We start from the raw sequence: 16,221 nt of genomic DNA, 5'->3' as shown, positions 1-16,221 counted from the left end.
AACGCCGTGGTAGTCCGACCTGACACGGCAAAAACTTCAGCCATTGCGAACTTCCCACTTCCAAAAGACAAGAAGGGTGGACGAATATTTCTCGGACTTTGCCCACAATACCGGCGCTTTGTCGCCAAAATCGCAAGCATTGCTGAGCCACTCACTCGCTTGACGAAAGATAGCAACCCTGTTAGATGGGAAAGCTATCAAGAAAAAGCATTCTGCGAACTGCAAAAACGCCTGCATAGCCCGCCCGTGCTCGGTCATTTCGATGAAGACGCCGAAAAGGAAATGCATACGGACGCCAGTGATATGGGATTGGGTGCCGTCCTCGTCCAAAAACAATGCGGCTGCGAAAAGGTAATTGCTTATGCAAGCCGTGGTCTGTCAAAACAGGAGAAAAACTACTCTGCCTCCGAAAAAGAGTGCCTGTCTATATTATGGGCATTTGAAAATTTCGCCCATACGTATATGGTAGACCGCTCAAGGTTGTGACAGACCACCATGCGCTGTGTTGGCTCGCCAATTTGAAGGCCCCTCTGGCCGTCTTGGGCGGTGGAGCTTGCGCCTGCAATAGTTCGACGTTACAATAGTCTACAAATGCGGCAGAAAACACTCCGACGCCGACTGCCGGTCCTGCGCCCCCATCGACCCAACACCACAAGACTCCGATGAAGACAGCGCGTTCTCGGAGTCGTGACAGAGAGCGACCTAGCCAATCAGCAGTGCGGCGACCCCGACTTGCTTGTATCCATCGACTACCGCGAAGGATACAACACCACCGTGCCTTGGGCGGTCATGCGAAACTTACCAGCATTCAGCCTCAAGACATCCGTCCTCGTGAAGAATTTCAGCCCCTGAACGTAAACAACTTATCTACTTGTCATCCCCGCAGACCGTGATGAACTTTTGGAAGCGTACCATGGCTACCCGTCTTCCGGACATCTCGGAACAGCTCGCACTATTGCGAAAATCAAGGCGAAGTACTTCTGGCCCCACCCTACATCCGACGTCACTCACTACGTTCAGATTTGCCGTTTCTGCCAGCGCCAAAAAGGCCTCCAAAGGGACCCGCCTGACTCCTCCAACCGATCGCCTTTCCGTCAAGGCCATTTCAACAAATTGAAATGGACCTTCTAGGCCCGTTCCCTACATCACGATCACTGAACAAGTGGATTGTCGTAGTGACTGACTACATGACGCACTACGCAGAGACCACCGCTCTTCCGAGGGGGACTGCACAAGAAGTCGCAAAGTTCTTCATAAGCCAAGTTGTGTGGCGACATGGAGCCCCGGAAGCCCTAATCACGGATCGCGAAACGGCCTTTACTGTGGAGCTGATGCAAGGAATAATACGCTACCGCAACACGGATCACCGAGGAACGACGGCGTACCACCCCTATACGAACGGACTAACAGAACGTCTGAACAAGACAATCGCGGACATGCTGTAAATGTACGTCGACATTGAACATGAGACTTGGGACGAAATGCTCCGTATGTCACATTTGCGTACAACACGGCTATTCAGGAAACTACGCAGATGACGCCGTTCGAGCTTGTCTAAGGAAAACGGCTGACTACGACGCTTGACGCCATGCTTCCGCATGTAGAAGACGACGACCTCAACCCCGACGTCCAAGGATACCTTCAGCGTGCGGAGGAAGCCCAATCGTTCTCTCGGGGTTGTACAACAGACCAACAGCTGGTGGATGCCGGGCGGTAGAACTTCCGACGCCGAGATGCCGAGTACCACCCAGACGATTGTGTTTCGGTTTGGACTCCCAACCGACGACGCGGACTCAGTGAGAAGCTTCTGCTACGGCATTTCGAACCCTACCAGATTGTACGACGTGTCGGACAACTTACTGACAAGGTGAACCCCCATGGTGATTCTAGAGCATCACCACGACGCACGCGGCCCGAAGTCGTCCATGTGGCTCACTTGAAGACTTGCTATGCAAGATGACGGACTTTTTTTGTTGTTGTATGTTCGGACTGACTTTTTTTAGCACCGGGTCGATGCACTCTTAGAGGGGTAATGCTGCGAACCATGTAAGAGTTTCTTTATTTATTGTTTGTTTTTGCTGCCCGGCCACGCCCGGCACTGTTATCTGTGTCCCAAGCGAAGCGCGTTTTCCATTCTCTATTTTTATGCCGCATGGACTATGTCATTGGGATACGCAGACTGTTTCGCCCTAACGTCAACCCAGAATAATCTTCTTTATCTACGATGTACGGTATGTAAATCGACGGTTCCAGAAACACTCGCGCCGAACGATAAAAGCTTCACAGAAGACGCTACGCATGTGACTCTCGATGCTCGCCTACGCACGTCACTTTCTTGACAGCTGTCTCGCCGCCTGTGTATTCTTTGAGTTGTTAGGGGAGCACAAGTTCACTCCAATAACCTCGTTTCCTTTGAAGAGAAGAGCGCCGTCTTTGACTTCGTCACAATAACATGCATATTCACACTGGCCCTATACACCAGCCATCTTCATGCATTCACTTAAGTTTTGTCTTTACTCAGACAGTTCAGTATATAATTACACATCTGTACTCATCAAATAACTTTGTCTGTGGCGCTCTTTGCCCGTGTTGGCCTTGCAGATTTAAAGTCAAACCACCATCATCATCTTCCACATTGCCAAAGAAGTGTTGACGAAAAACCGGATTCGTCGGTCCGACACTCACATCGGGATGCAACTCTTGCTGAGTTCAAACAAAAAATCCACAGTTGCTAATATGTATTCTGGGCAATATTTGTTTCACTCATAGTGTAATAATATTAATAATAATAATAATAATATTTATTAGTCAAACAGAAGTCATGTACATAATCAGGCTTACCTAAGCCGCAACGGGCTTGTCAGGCAGAGCCTGGCAGGCGACAATATTGAATTTCGACAATATCCAATATTGGATCAGCATTCCAAGAACGCCTATGTATTTTGCTTTTCGATGCAGTTTATTGTTCTCGACATTTATGTGCATGCAGGGGATTAACTTTCTTTGCGCACATCAGAAGCGCAGTATCCTGACTGCACATTTTAAGACGCAAGTGCAAAGCGCCATATGTGTAGCACGTGTAATAAATGAGTGCCATACTTGCAGGTAAACATGTCTGGAATATGTCCCGTGCTCCCTGAAAAAAAATGGTCTAGGGGCGTTTCGTTGGATTCTTTTTATCTCCAGATAATCTTCGGCGGATGTGTTCATATTATTATAACATAGGCTCAATGTCGATGTATGTGTTAAGTTGCTCACTTCATTTCGCTTCAGCATTACCTCACACCCGATATTTATTCTAAAATATCAAATGTCACGTTAATGTGACGACACGTCAAAATGTTGCAAGTGTAACTACGGGTTAGTGTATAAATATAGGAAATTGTAACGTGAACTAATTTCAAAAATTGGAAGGAACGAGGAAAACGCTTTCGTTCCTATTTCAGAGGAACGTGTTCAACACAGCTTTTGATTGACGAAGGTAGCCTACTTTTACAATTTAGAAGTGCTTGCCGAGTGCTCCTCAACTCATACCAGTTCTGCGCTGCAGAACAGGTGGGTGCAGAGAAAGCAAAGGTAATTTACTACCAGTAAAACACCGAGGTGGCGTGTAAAGAGCTGTAAAGAATCAAGAAAAACTTCAAAGGCATGACAACCACGCCCAGCGTCAAAAAAGATGCTGAGAATAGCGAAAAGTACAGATAACTACCGCGACATAAAAGAGATACTTGATGCGAATAAACGGGGGCACAGTTTGTAATTGCAGGAGGCTATCAAACAATCGGCAGGTACGAGTTCGACAAGCAAACGCTGTCAGCTTGATTAGATAGCATATAAGGACAATGGGAAAGTTTTAACGAGATTCTCCGGTACCGTGTCCAGCAAGCTGAACTGATAATTATGGTGAAATCTTCGCGGCTTAGAACCCTTACGCCAAGCTCATACTAATGTCGCAACTGTGGTAATACCTTTATATAGTGACGAAGCCAAGGACGACGCAATTGTCTCGAAGAAAAAAAAAGTTTATTGGAGTGAACTTGTGCTCCCCTCACAACTGAAAAGAATACAGACGCGCCGAAGCAGCGGTCAACAAGGTGACTAGCACAGGCGAGTGTCGTCGCATAAATGCCGCGGCGTCTGCTCTGCACGCTTTTATCTTTCGGCGCAAGTGTTTCTGAAACAATCGATTCACATCCAGAACATTGTAGATCACAGAAGAATATTCTGGGCTAGTGATGTTAGGGCGAAAGAGTCTGCTTATCTCAATGTGATAGCCCGTGCTGCATAAAAGTAAAGAATGTAACACGCGCTTCGTTTGGAACGCAGATAACACAGCCGGGCGTGGCCCGGCAGTAAAAACAAACAATAAATAAACAAACCCATACATGGTTCGCGGCATTACCCCCGCTCTAAGAGTGCATCGACTCGATGCTGAAATAAAACACCGTCCGAACGAAAAAAAAAGGTCTGTCATCTTGCATAGTAAGGTTTCAAGCGAACTACGTGGACGACTTCGGGCCGCGTGCGTTGTCGTGATGTTCCCGAATCACCATCGGGGATCACCTCATAGGTAAGTCGGCCGACACGCCGTAGAATCTGGTGGGACCCGAAATACCGCCGCAGAAGCTCCTCACGTAGTCCGAGGCGCGGATGGGAGTCCAAACCCACCCATGATCCTCAGGGTGGTACTCGGCGTCTCCGCGTCGGATGTTGTAGCGCCCAGTATCCACTCGAGGCTGCTGCAGGACGATTGGCGACGTTTTTTCTTGCGCCATGGTGTTGATTGCGGCGTTCCTTCTCTTGGGCCCTTCTGGCAGAAGACCGAACTCGGGTAGCAATTCTTTCAGTCAGCGGCTTTCTCTGGTTGGACTGGCTTGGCGGTATCCAGATGTCGTAGATAGCATAAAGGCTTAGTACCGAGCATCTCTACCAGATGTGACGAAGCCAAGGACGACGCTGTTGTCTTGAAGAAGAAACAAGTTTATTGGAGCGAACTTGTGGTCCCCTAACAGCTCAAAAGAATACAGAGGCGACGAAGGAGCGGTCAAGAAAGTGACTAGCACAGGCGTGTGTCGTCGAATGAATGCCGCGGCGTCTGCTCTGCAGGCTTTTATCTTTCGGCGCAAGTGTTTCTGGAACCGTCGATTCACATCCAGAACATTGTAAATCACACAAGAATATTCCGGGGTAGTGACGTTAGGGCGAAACAGTCTGCTTATCTGAATGTGATAGCCCGTGCGACATAAATGCAAAGAATGGAAGACGCGCTTCGTTTGGAACGCAGATAACACAGACGGCCATGCCCCGGCAGTAAAAACAAACAATAATAAATAAACAAACCCAGAGATGGTTGGCGGTAATATTAAGCTGTCATTTTATGGTTCCGTGTACCGATCTACGTGAAATGCCGTTTTTTGCGTCCATAGAGCACGATATAGCCGTTACCTTAGTAGTAGGAACATATCGTTATTTTGCAGGACGTTATTCATTTCCGCGGCGTAAATCTTACCATTCTGTACGCAGACAAACTTCCAGCCTGCCACCAGCTTACGCGCAGTAGCCTGGCGAAAGAGGCGCTTCAGTTCGGGGCAAATCCAGTTTGTCCCTAAATGTATCCAGTTTGTCTGTCAACGCTAAAAACTAAGGAAGTAAAAACTGCAAAATTAGGCGCCCCTGAAAGTACCCAATGTGTTATATATTACGCACCGAAACTTTGCCCTCAAGAACCATCCTGAGTTAATTAATAGAAGACTCTCTCCGGTATGCGGTGTTAATTCAGCTTCTGAGCATACCAACTATGACTCTCTGATTCAATTTTTTTGGGTACGCAAATGGTAAATAAAATAATCAGACTGACAAGCAAGCGAAACGGCAACTGAGTCGTTCCACAACAGAAGCATCGCCTTGAATTGGGCTTCTTTTTTCTTGTAATCGACGAGTGCATTCGCATTCACGATCAAGTGGAACAATAAGTTCTGGTCGCACAGGATATCAATCCAAGAGAACGAGGAAAAAAACGAAAGTTCTTCTAACTCGGCTCGGTTGAAGAAATTTTTATTTCCCCTGTCCTCAGCTTCTAGCGAAGCGTTAGCCAACAGAAAAAGAGTACTCTCACAGAAACTCCGATCTTAGAAAAAGACAACTATAATTGTCTTGGCTTAAACACTACCGATCCGACTTGGTCCCCCCAAATTGGAGCGTAAATATCATTCGGACAAAGGAAATTGCGCTTGCTCAATAATTAACCTAAAGATTCTCCCCCTAGCAGAAAACTCCTGACCTATAGTACAATAATCCGGTAGAGTTTAGAAGATGCATCTGAGGTTTGGGATCTATATACTAAAAAGAATATTACAATCTTGAGAAAATTCATATTAGCACTTTGTTTTACTTTCAAGCGCTTTCGCCAGTATGACTCACCAACTGAAGTGATGATAAATAAAACGAGAGTAAATTTAGAATGCCCAAAAAATAGCAACACTTAACCCTCCTTGCTAAATATCTAGCAACAAAAACACACTAGGCCTATCAAACATCCCCGCTGCCTATCTTCGCGTTCAAGACGATATGATTCACACAACCTCACGCTATCTTTACCCATGCCAAAAATTAAATACCCGTTTTTTCCTCGCACAATAAAAAATTGGAACGACCGACCGCAGCAAGTCTTTGAGTCCGGTAATGTTGTAAAATGTATTTAAACTTTTTATGAAGTTTGATTTTCATTTTGGGTCTTACTGCAGTACATATTGGTCTGTTATTTTTTCACGACTGTATACTTAGCCATTCGGTAGTGTGCAGACGCCTCGTAACACCTCCACTCCTGCTTGTGCCATTTTGTGGCCTGCAGTATTTTCTAAATAATAACTAAAATAAATGAATAAAGGGAGTGCATGACCAGAAAAGCATGACAATTGGGCACACAAAACCGAGTTAAGTTTGAGCGATCATCCGTGACCAGACATTTGCCCTTTGCTGCAACTGGATCTTCCGCCGAAACTCAGAAGAAAGCCGAGAAGGTGCCGGATATGCCTCACTGGCTGCCTGGTAAGATAAAGCTACGCACGGAGACTGCACGGTGGCACCTGGCGATAACGACCGGAGAGGAGAAGCGTTGGAGGGTGTTTGCCGGGGCTTCTCCGGTGGCGACGGGCACGTCTGCAATTTTCACAGGAGAGTTACACATAGGATACAGATGTTCACACTAGAATTTCTGCTTCACATGTTCAGAAACTTCTTAACTTCTACAGTAATTTTTTTGAAACAACAATATACTGCACATTTCATTGAGAGATTTCTCGCTTAGGTATCAGCTTGTGGTAAAAAAACATGGCTGGGATCATTGTTATTGTGCCGCATGGACAATCGGCGCAGTTGGGATTCCTTGTGCTTGACCGTAACTTCAGGACATTGGGGGCTGCTCTGGCGCGCTTTCTCCCACTCACCAGCTTTGTGTCACGAACGCGTTCTCTCAAGTAAGGTCACGGATTCCGGGTGCTTTATTAATAAACTATGGGAAACATATATGCAGGCGCTAGGCTTAATGGTTTCGCTGCCAAACAGTACACGCATTTTATTTCTCAACGAACGCGAAACTCGAAGGCATACGAGGAATTCACCGCTGCCAAAATCTCTTTAAACGCCTTTGTTTGTACATAGAAAAGGACAAAAGTGCAACACATTTGGGATACGCCATTTCTAAATGCCACAAAAAACATTTCCACCGCTTTGGAGGTTTCATTGCTGAATTCGGTCTTTGTCTTACGCGGTGTAAATACGTGGGTGCGCAGTTTCCTCACGGTGAATGATAAATTAGGGTGCAGCTGCGACGTTTCCGCAATGAAAAGGTTGCACCAGCAATAGATGACCGCGGTACTTTTTAGCTCTTTTAATAGCGCAGTCCACTGGGTTCTTCAGCAAACGAACGCTATATTGTTTATGATGCATAGCGTGCTCACTACTGCATAGAGGACGGTGAAACGTGAAAGTGCTTCCGAATGTCTAGAATTGCAGCCAAAACAAGTGTAAAAAAGGAGTTTGAGAATCACAGGTAGCTAGGAAATTTGGAAAAAGGTCTATTTTATTACCATTATTTGTGCAAATTGGCGAATGAAACAGAGGACACGCCTGGGTGCTTGTCTGTCTGCTCGGTATATCTCTGTAGTTAAATGGGGCGCTGCCCAGTACGAATCTTTTTGGACAAAAGTTGTTGTACTCACTGAGCAAGAAGTGCGTAATCAAGGTTTTCTACTTTATTTGCGGTAGTATGACTTGGAAGTATTCGCCACTGGCAAGCATAAAAAAGCTTATACATTTAGGCTTAACGCTTGCTTTTTTTTACGTTCTTAAATGTCGAGAAAAATATTAAAGTTACAAAAGTAATTTTTTGTGTTAATTTGTAAAGAAATCCGGCGGGGGTACAAGTCTTTTCAAATGCTAAATATTTGGGAAACAAGAGCTCGTAGATGCAATTTGGCGTATATTGTAAATTTTTTTCTTCCAGGGCTTATCTAATTTTGTCTAATGTCTTATCTAATTTTGAATTTTTGCAAAGTTGTGTCTTACCCTTCCTAATCAGAAAAAACCACTTAGACTTCATTAAACCGCTAGTAGCATTCCCGCTTGCCTTTAGATGTCCTCCCTCTTTAAGCAAACGTACTTCCAAGCCTCCGACATCAGTTCCTCTATTAACGCTCCTCGCAATACTAAATTATTTCATCAACGAGGTCACCACAATAACAAAAACGAGCAAAAAATATTATAAGCAGATTATATATAACGGTATTTACTTAACACGACATCAGTTAGAAATCACGGAAGGTAACAACACTAAACCGAAAATACATAAAAAAGGCAGTTTTCAGCGGGTGTAGACGCCTAAAGGTAGGAAATGATGAGGTTGATTTGATTGATACCGGTATTTCATTCCAAAATTTATTTGCACTGAGTTCGACAGTTAGTTTTTGATTGTTGGTGCGTAATTTGGGGAGCACGAAGTTGTTTTGAAGTTCGAAGCTTGTTTTGTTGAGGTTCGAAAGAGACGTCCTGCATAGAATGTATATAAATGTGGGGTAGTTTACTACACAATGGGCATAATTTTTATATTGTACTTTAAAAGACTGTGTAATGGCAGGAAATTAAGTAGTCTATAAAGTGGGGTAAATGATCGTTATACGGGTTGTGCCTAATGATACGTACAGCTTGATTTTGAACTTGTTGAAATGAGGCGAGATCAGAACTATAATTAAGTCCCCATGGAGTTATACAGTAGTTTAGGTGCTTTAGATAAAATCATAATACGGACTAATTAAAGTTGAGTGTTAAAGTATGAACGCGCCCATACACCATACACAGTGTTTTTCGCTAATGAATTAATGTGAATATCGATTTTTCGAAAACTATCCAGTTCAACACCAGAGAAAGTGAAATGGCTACTGGAAAAAATGGCCTGAGAAGAAACGTAAATTGGTAGGATAGGAGCTATTTCCCTCGGCCTAGAGCTAAATATACTAAACTTGGTTTTATAATGAACAATCGCTAAGTGGTTATCATTAAACCACGCTACAATTTGCTTAATATATAATTTAATTGTTCAGTTAGCAGGTTGAGTTGATTGCTCGCAGCGAAATTCGCAGAAATGTTTTTCGCGACAGGTAGCTGGTAAAACGGTATTCGAATAAAAAAGTAATTACTTTTACTGGTGAAAAGAATTGGACATGGTAAAGATTTCAAGGCATCATGCATGACGTCATGCAAGAGAGAACATGAGTTTGGAAATATACCCTGAGTGGCGTTACAAAGGCGAGGAAGTTTGACGCCAGAAAATCGTATTTAGCACGTAGGAGGAAGGTTTATTTCGCGGGGCGGAAAACGAGTGGTGCTTTTCAGGTAAGCGAGCCGTTTCCCGTTATCCAGCCCTCCGCAGGGGTTTACGTGAATGCTACATTGCCATGCACTGTGGCTCTATGACGCTTAGAAAGTGGCAAAGATAAAATCCCGAAGGGACTCATACGCTTCCGCGCAATCAACGAACTGGCCACCGAGCACCCCCTTTGACTCCACCTGAATCTCCCGGTGTATCTCCCATGTGTACACGTAGTGCCCCACCGTTAAACAAATCGGGACGCTGTGAAAAAACCGACTTTCGGCAATGTCGTGGAATAAAAGTTTCTAAACGAACACGCATTTCGGTTGTGTACTCCCTTCGATATTACTTACTGCTTTATTAAAGTATTTTCCCTATTCTAAGTACACCCCCACCCCAATTCTAAACCCCCTCCACTACTTTGAGGAAATAAACTGGAAGAAACGTTTGCATGCGCATCTAAGCAGCCCCTTACCAAGCAACCATTGCAAAGTGGATTTCAGAAGAGCGGGAGCCTGCCCGAGTTGAAAGTGTGGTGACATCATTTATGAAGTATTCAATTACAAACCAATTTAACCAAACAGATGACCTGCTTCGGGATACTCAAAGTAGCGGCCCAACCAGCACAACGTACTAGAATATTAGAGATTGTGAGTGAGTATCAGATTTAAATGGAGAATTCACCGTCTGTACCTATTTTTCTTTTGAATGTTTCCCAAAAATCATTGTTCCTTGCGCTCGTCTTGTGAATACACGGCACCGAAAAAAATTCGTGGTGGGCGGAGGGTGCCTAAATCAGAAGTCCCCCGCTGCGGCGGGCGCTTTTTTGATGGAGGCGAAAAATCAAAACGCCCATGTGTACAAGATTTCGACGCACGTTATATACCTCAGGTGGTCAAAATTAATCCGGTGCCCTCCACAACGGCATGCCTCATTGCCTGCCTTGCTTCAACGCGTTAAACCCTAGAATCAATTAATCAATTATTTTGCTTGGCAAGCTGGTACTTGACTCAAAAAGGGCTATAAGACGATAAGTAGCACCAAACTGACACAGACAAAAGGAGAACAAAACAGATGACGTCATTTTTTTCTTAGCGTCTTTTCGTTGCTAAGTGGTCATCGACATTTTGTAGTACTAAGCCCAGTTCTAGGGTACTTTACAAGAGATTTTGCGTGCGTTTATGTCAATTTTGCCAATACGTACGCGCACTTGCGCACTGAAAGTTATTTGCTTGGTTTAAAGGAGTACTGACACCAAATTTGTGCCGCCTAAAAAATGATACAAGTGGCTTCAGTAGTTTGTACAGATGGCTCACAGAAATTGTTTGCAGCGATTCCAGACACGATTCATATAGAAAATCGATTTTAATTCTCCCGATCTTGAGATACTAAAAATGGGCAGCACTTGCGAAATCGCTATCGGTGTGACTACACGTTGTCCGGCGTGTCTCGCTGGTTCAGGGTGATGTCATATGGTCGTATTTGGAACCGGAATAGACAGCCTGCGCTGCGGTTGTCAGTGTTCGTTTCGATACGAGGCGTTGGAGTACCTCTGTGAGCAGCGCTTGGAAACTTTGCGCACATTGCGTGTCCGACGTCTTTGCTCCTGAGTACTTGGCTGGCCCATGGTGTTCCCATGTACTGGTTCCAAAAACTGCACGGTGTCTTAACGTGGCTGAGTTCGTGCGCGGCGGCGGCCGCAAGAACTGTCGCCAAACCAGCGAGCAGAATTTACTCGTTGCAGTTCTCGGCTGCTACCTGCGGAGCCCCAAGTTGACGGAGGAGATGCACCAAAAGCGGAGTGAAGTGATTCGGCAGTTTTAGAATAGGGGAAGCCGGCGTTGAAAGGCCCCAAGAAGTTAAGGGAACCCAAACGCAACGCGCTCGTGCTCGGCAACTTTCAGATGAGGGGGGGGATCTGCCGCTTGGCGGCGGTCGCAACGCCATACTTCACGTCGGCTCCGCGCAGGATCAAAATTCCTTCGCAAAACAGTGCCTGCAACCCCACAGAACCTCACCACCCCACAAGTACCATCTCTGGAACATTCACAGTGAGTATCATGCTCCATCCAGCCCTTTCCGGCTTTTGACAGCGCTGTTTTCACCACTTCCTAAATAAGCCTTGCAATAGAAATGGCTTCGTGTCGCCCACGCCGGCTCCCCTCCCTGCGCTGCACGAAGCCTCAGCGTCACCGCGCATGCGCACTATCACCACGCCTGGCCCCTCCGCCCCGCGCCCTGGCGGTAACGGGGCGCCACCTACCGGGTCCGTGTCCAACTCCTCGCCACTCACCCCTTCGGCAGCGGCGTTCTCCGGCGCGCGGGAGAACTCTGCCCCTACCGCTCTTCCCGGATCTCAAACTGGCGCAGGTCAACTGCGACCCAATCACCGGAATGGAATACGCTGTAGAAGGAGAAGATGTTTCCCCCCATGAACTGCTAACATCTGATTGGAAAGAGATTCGCCGTCGCGCCGCATCAGCCTCTCAGCCCCAGACAACTACTCCCCGGACACTGGCCCCCCGCCCAGCAACTCCAAACGCCGTCAACAGCACAAAAAGCGACCCCAACCGCCCCCTGAAGACCCCCTCCCGGACGACGACACCAAAATTGTCCTCCGGCCACAGGGAGGTCTCGACCTCTCTAAAATCAATATCGCCCTGCTTGCAGACACCGTGACGGCGCAAGCCTGTCTCCCCCACAGCCTACACGACCAACTACGGGTACACCACCGCTCTAACTTTATAGTTGTCAGCACTCCCTCCGAAGCACGAGCACAACAGTACCTCGATCTGCGGTCCCTTACCCTGCAGCAGAACACCTACACTCTGCTAAATCACATTCCCCCACCAAGCACAACCATTGCTGGGGCCATCTTTGAGGTACCCCCCTAAGATGACGACACCACTATCATGGACAGCCTCACTTCGTATAACTTCTCCCTCGGCATTCTTGAAGCTAAACGCATCAAGAACACTAACATCGTTCAAGTGCTGTTCACCGGCCCCTTCGTCCCGTACTGGATCCGCTACCGAACAGCTATTATCCACTGCTATCCTTTCAAACGGAAACAACAAGCCTGCTACGCCTGCTGGAAACCTGGCCATCACCGCGATGTGTAACCCCAACCCTCCCCTCACCCCACTGCTTCACTTTTGGCCTTCTGAACCCTCCCACAGAAGACCCCTGTTCCCCCCTATGCATCCTGTGCAACGGTGGCCACCTAACTGGGTCCGCAGGATGTCCCACCCGATTCCAACCCAAACGGAAACCACCCTAACGCTTGACGCCACCACATGGCCCGCTACCACCTCAGTCTTAACATTCGTCCACGGGAGGCCCACCGCCCAAGATGTACAGCAAAGCCGCCCAGCGTCTGGTAAGCCCACAGGGTCTGCTCTCTACCCCTCCCTATCGCACCAACACCCAACTTTCCACTTCTCCTCCCCTTGACACTGCATCCATCCTCCGCGAAATGCAACACCTTTGCCAAACGATCGTTCAACTACGACAGAAAAATGAGCGTCTCGCCCGAGAAAACTCTGCGCTCAAACAACACATATCATTACAACCTCCAACCCCTCCACCCACCACTTTCAACCCTGACCCACCCCCAGTTAAACGCAAGGCTACTGAGTCCCCTCAGACGAATAATGAAGAACTCCGGCAGGAGATACACACACTACTAACTGCACACTGCACAAACACCTAAGATCATTTAGCAAGGAGTACTGTTGGGCTAGTTGGTAGGTCATCATTAGAATACTATAGCGCAAAGAACGGAGATGAAGACAAGAAAGACGACGGGACGAGCGCTAACTTCCAACTGAAATTTTATTCAGGAAAACTTGCACCTTTTATATGCACCACCACAAAACCAAACCACTGACATAAATAAGTTACAACACACTGCCTCCTCACACACATCACGCACGTGTCCCAATCTATACAGATGCTTCTTCATGTAACACCCGACGTACAACGCGTGTTGCAAGATCAGATCTCCTCCTTGCAAACTTCTATGCAGGAGCTCCACAAAGAAGTCTTGCAATGGATGCGCACCATCACACCACAGGTCCCAACGTCTACCTCGCCCACTGTCGACCCAGCACAAATCCCTATCTCCATAGACCATGACCAGGACCTCCTACTTTCTGGCAGTGGAAGTGCCGCGGCTATCGCACTAAACGAGCTAACCTTCAAGCCCACCTCTCCACCCTTGACCCCCTCCCCACAGTCATTGCTCTTCAAGAGACTGGCACACCTGCCAAACTCCTACAGTACGCCGCATTTCATGACGCAGGTTTTCCACAAGCTGCCACTCTCGTCCACCGAAACTTTAGTGTCACCCAACAACGACTGGCCTCCGACATTCCTCACGTCTTTATTACCCTTCTACCAAGAACTCTCCACTTACAACGTCTACACGTCCACAATGTGTAGTCCCCCAAAAGCTCAGCTCATCTCTTGTCCTCCCTCTTTCAAGCCACGCTCACACATGCGCAACACCCGCTCATCATACTGGGGGATTTCAATGCCCCGTATGTGGCCTGGGGCTACCCTCGGACCACACGTAAACGCCGCATACTCTGGGACATTATACAAGGCCTCCAGCTCACCGTTCACAACGGTTTTACTCTCCCTACCCGCATTGGCAATAGCGTCCAGTGCGACTCCACTCCCGACCTCACTATCTCCCACTGCCTCGGTCATGCGACATGGCAAGTCCTACCACAAAATCTCGGCAGCGATCATTATATTGTCTCTATCGTACCTCGCCTCCACTTCCACTGCCCCGACACTCCCATTGATGCAACACTCACTTACTGGGACACCTTCCGTACCCACACACAACTGCTCCCTCCACCCGCCGACTCCTCTCCCGAAGCACTAGAGCACTGGATAAAAGACCTTCTACAAGCTCAAACGAATAGCTCCACTACTCTTGACCCCGCTACCCCATCCGCCTACGTTGACTCCAAAATGCTAAATTTCTGGGAAGCCTACCCCAGCATCGAGAAGCGGTGGCGCAGGCAAAAACACCGCCGCCCCCTCAAGAAACGCCTGCACCTTCTCCGGTCTCAAATAGAACAACACGCCAACTACCTAGACCGCAGTAACTGGTTGCAAGTTGGCGACGACCTTCGCGGACAGCTCTCTACGAAACGAGCCTGGGCTCTCCTCCGCCACCTGCTAGACACCTCTACATCTCGCCAATAAACGCAACACCGCGTCGCACAGCTCCTCCATTCTCTGAATGACTCTCGGGGCACTATTCTAAAAACCTTCATATCTACATACACCCCTCCATCCCTTCCCCCATCTCCTACCACACCTTTCTATACTGGTACTGACAACGCTTCTCTAGATATCCCCTTCACATTCGAGGCGGTCAGAGCTGCTCTCGCAGACCTCCGCAGACGCACTGCACCTGGCCCAGACCGCATCACAAACACTCTCCTTCGCCACCTGGTTGATCTCACCATTGACCATCTACCTCCTACCTCAACTCCCACTGAACTGCAGGCACTCGCCCCCAATCCCAGAGGCATTGTGACATAACCTTATTCCCAAACCTGGTAAACCTCTCACTCTCTCTAACCTCCGCCCAATCTCCCTCACATCCTGCCTTGGAAAACTCCTTGAACATCTTGTCCACACGCATATTTTACACCACCTCGAAACAAACTTCACATTTCCCCTCGGCTTCCCACCTCATCTCTCCACGCAGGACGCCCTCATCCAAATCGATCACGACCTCCTTCGTACTGCCCCTTCTAAGGACAATGCTGCCCTCCTCGCTCTTGATATCCACAAAGTCTTCGACCACCTCTCTCCCATATCTATCCTCCGCGCTGTCTCCCAGCACAATCTGGGCCAACGTACTTATCAATACCTCTCTAATTTCCTTAACCACCCAGCAACCATCTGACTTGGCTTCCTCCAATCCCAACCTTCAAAATGCCCAACCGCGGTACGCCCCAGGGCGCAGTACTTTCACCTCTCCTATTCCACCTCGCCCTCTCCAGTCTTGCCTCCACACTACTTCGCATCCCATCCCTCCGCAGCTCTATGTATGTGGATGATATCACACTCTGGGTTCCTGGTGGCAGTGATGCACACATTGAACACACCCTACAGGCCGGATTAGACGCAGTCACCTCAGCCATTACCCCACTCGGCCTCTCCTGCTCACCCACGAAATCTGCTCTGCTCATGTTCGCTCCTTCCCGCACTAAAGCACGGGCCACTCCTCCCATCCAACTCCTTCACGATGGCCACCCTATACCCCATGTCACACAACTTCGTATTCTCGGGCTATACCTGCAATCCAACCGCTCCTACTCTCATACCAT

The sequence above is a fragment of the Haemaphysalis longicornis genome, unplaced genomic scaffold (assembly GCF_048455015.1).
Source record: "Haemaphysalis longicornis isolate Haplotype H1 unplaced genomic scaffold, Haemaphysalis longicornis Haplotype H1 scaffold_13, whole genome shotgun sequence".
NCBI classification, from domain to species: domain Eukaryota; kingdom Metazoa; phylum Arthropoda; class Arachnida; order Ixodida; family Ixodidae; genus Haemaphysalis; species Haemaphysalis longicornis.
The sequence above is the reverse complement of the archived record's forward strand: the minus strand, read 5'-3'. Positions refer to the sequence as shown.